This window comes from Vigna umbellata, chromosome 4 (genome assembly GCF_029865625.1).
Source record: "Vigna umbellata cultivar VRB3 chromosome 4, Vumbellata_1.0, whole genome shotgun sequence".
In the NCBI taxonomy this organism is placed as follows: Eukaryota; Viridiplantae; Streptophyta; class Magnoliopsida; order Fabales; family Fabaceae; genus Vigna; species Vigna umbellata.
Window position 1 is genome coordinate 70,453,456 of NC_142168.1, and position 6,000 is coordinate 70,459,455.

Genomic DNA, 6,000 nt, shown 5'->3' on the forward strand with positions numbered 1-6,000 from the left:
TCTTAGGTCAAACACATAGTGGGGGGGGTTTGTGATTTTTTTTTTGTTGCGGAAAAACTTAAAGCTAAAATTAAAATTAAACACAACCGAATACAATTGAAAACATTAAATTAAATAAAGAGAATAAACTGAATGGTCCTAAAGCAAGATGTGTGAACTAATTTAAATGCACTAGAAAAATCTGAAAACTCATCTAACACTATTGAATTCAACGCATCAACAGAAGCACAATTTAGCGAAAGTAAAATAGTTGGAATGAAAACACGATTCATGAGCACATGTAGCGAGACTAAACTTTAATTGGAAAAAAGGGTGTTAACCACTTAGGATGCAGTAGACACTTCAGCAAATGCAATTCAGCTATTAAATGCAACTATTGAGGTAAAGAAATAAATTGCTGATTGAAGACATTCCCCAACGCATATCATTCACGCACATAACACTTAAAAGTAAATTCATGAACAGTAAAGATAAAAATGAAATCAGCCAACTTCTCCAAGTGAAATCATCAATCACTGTGCGCTTCTAAAAAGAAAATGAATCTGCCCTCCGAGAGCTCCACGTGACCGTGCTCATCCAGCTCCTACCTACCACATTTAAATCACTTCTTCATCCTCCAACAATTTCTGCCAAATGTCCCATCACCCTATACTTTATCCTAATCCACTCTTTTTATTCTCTGAATAAAATTAAAGACACCATCCACCTTCACAGCAGCCGCATACCACTCTCTCCCCCTTGCGTGCTTCCTAAACGTGTCACCATTTCACTTCTTTCTCCAAGAAAGAAATTAAAAACTCATTACCGCTTCATTCCAGGACGCTCCCATGCTTGTGCTCCAAACCGAAAGAAACACTACACCGTGCTCTTCTTTCCAAGTGTCCACCTTTCATTCTCTACTCCAGCTAAGCTAATAGAAATACTCTCCTAAAGTCAATCACCGTTCCATCTCTTCATGCAAAGTGAGTCACGCTTCACTTTTCTTCCAGCAAGCCGAGAGTCACCATTCCCGTATGTTCATTCTCTATCACCGCTCCATTTCTCTCTCAGCTCATCATCCACACTTATCCAAAAGAAAGAAGAAAACATTTGTGTTGCTACTGTCTAAAGAAAGAAAAGAAAAACTGATTTCCCTACTGGAATAAAAACCAAGATGTTTCATTCATCCCTTTGTGCTTGCAAAAAGAATACTAAACGGAGAAGTAAATGTGCTTCATTTCTCATCCATTGTGACAACGTAAAAAAAAACTCAGTTCAAGCATAAGCATTAAAATGCCCTCAAAATAACATTCAAAAGCAAAGCAAAGAGCCATCCACGGCAGCTGGAAAATAAAATGAGAGAGAGTGGCGGCTGGAGCTTCCAAGTGTGCACATCAAACCCGTCCAGGCCGTCACCCGTAACCTTCCATTTCTACAATATATGAAAAAAAATTTGCTCCAAGGAAAACTCTCGTGAAGCTGGTAGCTGTTCCCCCGTTAGGTCACACTCCTTTCTACTGTGGCGGCTGTGTGTTCTCCTCGTGCCTCTGCTGGGCGTTAATGTGCTAGGTGCACCTCTCCATTCAACTCTGGACCGCTTCCCTCCATTCTCTCCAAGCTGGACGTGGATTCCTTTCCAAAATTTGCTGGACCGTGCCAAACAAAATGGGACCATGGGTGCTGCCAAGTGTGGGCCGAATCTCTCCAAGTTGCTGAATGCACCGTGAACGTGTGGAATTCTTTTCCATTTGAATGCTGGATGTGCACCCTTACAGTTCCGTGTGCTTGCTGTCCAGCTACAGCCCCTACTGCTGGAACGTGTGAAGGCCTCTTCTCTAGAAGAATTGAATGGCCCAAACCGTGACACCACCTGCTCCTATGCTGCTTCATGGGCCCTAGGCCGTGTGCTTTTAATTTTGTAGCAAAACCATGAGGGCCCCTCCAATAAGCACACACCGAGAGTTGCTTCTCATCTCCAATTGAAAAGTCAAAAGTTTATGTGTAGAGTGGAAAGCACCGAGAATTAAAATCTGCACCTCTTTTCCATTATGTGGGCCGTGACCTATGGCATGTGGCTGCTTTAAAATGAAGAAACATTTTAGGACGCGTGGCTGCTCACCGTGTGCACCTCTCGAAACAAATCCAGCTTCTCAATGTGCACCCCCCAATTTAAATCCACACCTCTCTTTCATTTTATTTTAAAATATATTTGATGTGGCATCTTTCTTTTGACCTCCAAATGTTCCAAAATTTATCCAACAATTTCCCTACAATTAATAATGCAAATAATTAGCTCAAATAATTCAAATTAATTAAAATTTGAATTTCCGATCAAATTAAACACAATTAAGAAAAATGGGAAAATACTGGACATTTAAGCACAATTCCCTGATTAAATTCGGTACAATAAGCTAAGTGAAATTGAGAAAATATTGACTCATCAAAATAGACCACACTTAGTCTTTTGCACTCCCGGGCAAAATCAAGACGCAGATCAAGGAATAGTTCAAAGGACATTAGGGAAGTGACACAAACTCAGCACACAGAAAACAAACACTGACTAGGACAAGAACAAAATTACACAATTCTCAATGAATCTGGACCAAGAAGGGAAGTAGACAATATCCAACACAAAATCAAGGAAATCAGATACTCATGAAATCATCCAAGCACTTCCAAGCATGGCAAAATTATCAATCAGTTCAAGAGATGAATCAAAAGCAACAGAGCCTCACAGGTGCACACAATCAGTGTTTCTCTCAAGTGTTTAAGGTAAATCAATGTCACTCAATGCACTCAAGAAAGCAATCACAAACAGACTTGGCAAGCCTCTAATATCAACACTCAAGCACATACGCATGTTTAAATCAAAAGGTCTTTTCATGGTTGTAATGGGGCCAAGGACAAGGCATGATATATCTGGATAAGAAGCTACAAACCATAAGGAACAGAGGAGGAATGGGGAACAAGTGTAAACACATTCAAACACACCCACAACCTCTAACTCCATCCTCTTCTTGACTCCATTATTCACAATTATTCACATTTTTTTTTCACTATTTTTCTGCTCTCTTTTTTTTTTCATCTTGTCTCTTATCTTTTCTCTATTCAGCACACAATTTCAAGAGACAAGATACACATATATTTACAACAACAACACAAGAAGAGGGACCAACTAGCCAACTCATAAGAATCCCTAAGGAGACCACACTTGTTCCCAAAACACTTCCAAAGCTCCAAAATTCCCTAAGGTTAAGGTAATCATGGTTTTTCACTTAGGGCCAGTGTATGAGCTTCAAAACAAAGAAATGAGGAAAGTATAGGCTCAAAAAGGGTTTTCAAAGAATCAGAGCAGGGTAAGCTTATTCGGCTAGAGAGGCTAAAAAACAAAACTGCCTTTATCACTTCCAAACATGCATATCAATCAAGAGTTATCAACAAGAGTCAAGCCAAGGCATATGCGCAAGCAATCAAGAGACATATCACACACAAGAAAGAACATAAAGTGGCTCAAATCTCACACAGGGTAATTCTGTCACAATCAATTCAACTCTCAAAAATCATAATCATCTTCCAAGCAGAGAAAAGCAAGGATTTCCAACCAATCAGAGTATCAATGAAGTGGAAGACATATTTACAACCCAAACAAAGTCCAGAAATCAAGAGAAACATGTAAAACTGTACACAAAACAAAACAAAAACTACCTAGAAAAGAAAAAATTTAACACGGAAAACAAAAACTATCAAAGAAAAATCAGAATCTCCCCCAATAGACCACACTTAAACTACACAGTGTCCTCAATGTGTCACAATCAGCAGATCAAACAATCAGAACAATCAACAGATCATGGACAAGTGCAATAAAAGTAGGGAAAGGGGGAGAAGAGAAAAAGAAAACTCCCCTGATCATGGTGGCAGTTGCCAATTTTGGACTTTCAGGGAGATGTCTTCCACCACAGTATCCAGCAAGAAGGTTTTGAGGACGAACTGCTTCATCCTCCAGATTTGATCTAGCAGGGAGATATCATCCATAGCTGGATTTAAGAAGCAAAGATTGTTGATGAGCAGGTTCAGCTGGTGCCTATTGATCTTGAAGCTTTTGTCAGTGTTAGCACCTTTATTTTCCACTGTGGGTGTTTGTCTATCAAATTCATGTGTACCTCCTGCAACATGGTTAGTGCGATGTGTTTCCAAAGAAATGATATGCAGGGGTATAACACCCAATCCCAATGTAACAGGCTGAACAACAGATATACTCTCAGAACATGAATCAATTTCAAATTCAAAAGCAATATCAACAACAGACTCAGATTCATGTTCAGTGCATGGAGAATAAACATTTGGATGTGATAGCAAAAAATGGTTCTCATCATGCAGAGAAGGACAATTAAGAACAGACTCATCAACAATATAATCATCAACACACCTATCAACATCATAATCATGCATCGCACAATCATCAACAGAATAATCAATTTGAGGTATGTTTACCTCCACTTCCCTAAAGATTGGAATAGTGGTGGAGGATGAAAATGGTCTACCTGGCTCAAAATTGCTGCTTATACCTGCCTGCTCCTCAAAATACTCATCACTCTCCTCAGGTGCAAGAGTAGGGACATAGGATGATGGGAAAGTAGATGGCACCATAGTAAGTTCATGACTCTTCTCCCCATCTTCTATGTTGATGCCACTATCATCATCATCTGGAATCTGAACAGTCTGAAATGGTAACTCTGAATCTTGAGACTGTTCCTCAGTGAGTTGAGTGGCCATCTGCCCTATCTGATCAGTCATACTCTGAATGGCAGCTCCTATTTCTTGCTGGAATTGCATGTTCTCTTGCCGAAACTGAAGGTTCTGCATGGTCATCTGCTCCAACAACTCCTGCAATGTAGGCTCAGAAGTAGAAGGCTGACGAGTTATTTGGGCAGGAGCATCATATTGCTGACTTTGGTATTGCTGGACTGGTGGAGGCATAAAAGTACTCTGGAATGGTGGTTCTTGATATTGATGCTGTGGAGCATCATACCATCCCAATGTAGGGTCATTCCATCCAAGACCGTTGCTGTAAGCATATTGCACAGGGGAAAATTTGCTCAGAAACTGGTGCTCAAGATATCCCCAATCGGTAACGGATCTCAGAGGAAGAGAGTCTTTCCAATCCTTAGCTGCTCCTTGTAATGAATGCGGAAATGCGCTCAAGAAAATGTAATCAAGAGGGACATCTGGAGGCTTCATTGAAGAGCACATGATGTGGAGCTCCTCCAAATGTCTGTGTGGGCATTCTCCTGCAAAACCATGAAACTTAGGCAGCAAATGTATCAGTCCAGGGGTGAGATCGCAATGAAGATCATCCTCCTTAAGTGAAACCGGCTCACAAAGAGCACTCTCATAAATTAGAGGATGAGTCATATTGTTCTCAACATAGAAATCAGCAGAATATGAATTACAATCAGAGTAACATGCAGAAGGAGAATCATAATCAGAGGCACTAGCAAAACAAGCAGTATTCACGAAATCAAAATAGGTAGACATGGAAAAAGAATAATACTAAAAATCACGAAACAAATAAAACACAACACATTTATACATGCAACACACACACACACAACAGAACATCACGTCACGTCACATCACAACACAAGACAAAACACAACACATACTAACACAACAGAAAGACCTAAGACCGAACCATTGGTCCCCGGCAACGGCGCCATTTTGTTGTGAGGGTCGCACCTCCCACAAAAGTTGTGCATATAAGAATGCAGTATAGACTAGGAAGTGACTCCTAGGTCGTCTCTCAAGGACCAAATGTGGTTCGAGTCTTAGGTCAAACACATAGTGGGGGGGGTTTGTGATTTTTTTTTTGTTGCGGAAAAACTTAAAGCTAAAATTAAAATTAAACACAACCGAATACAATTGAAAACATTAAATTAAATAAAGAGAGTAAACTGAATGGTCCTAAAGCAAGATGTGTGAACTAATTTAAATGCACTAGAAAAATCTGAAAACTCATCTAAC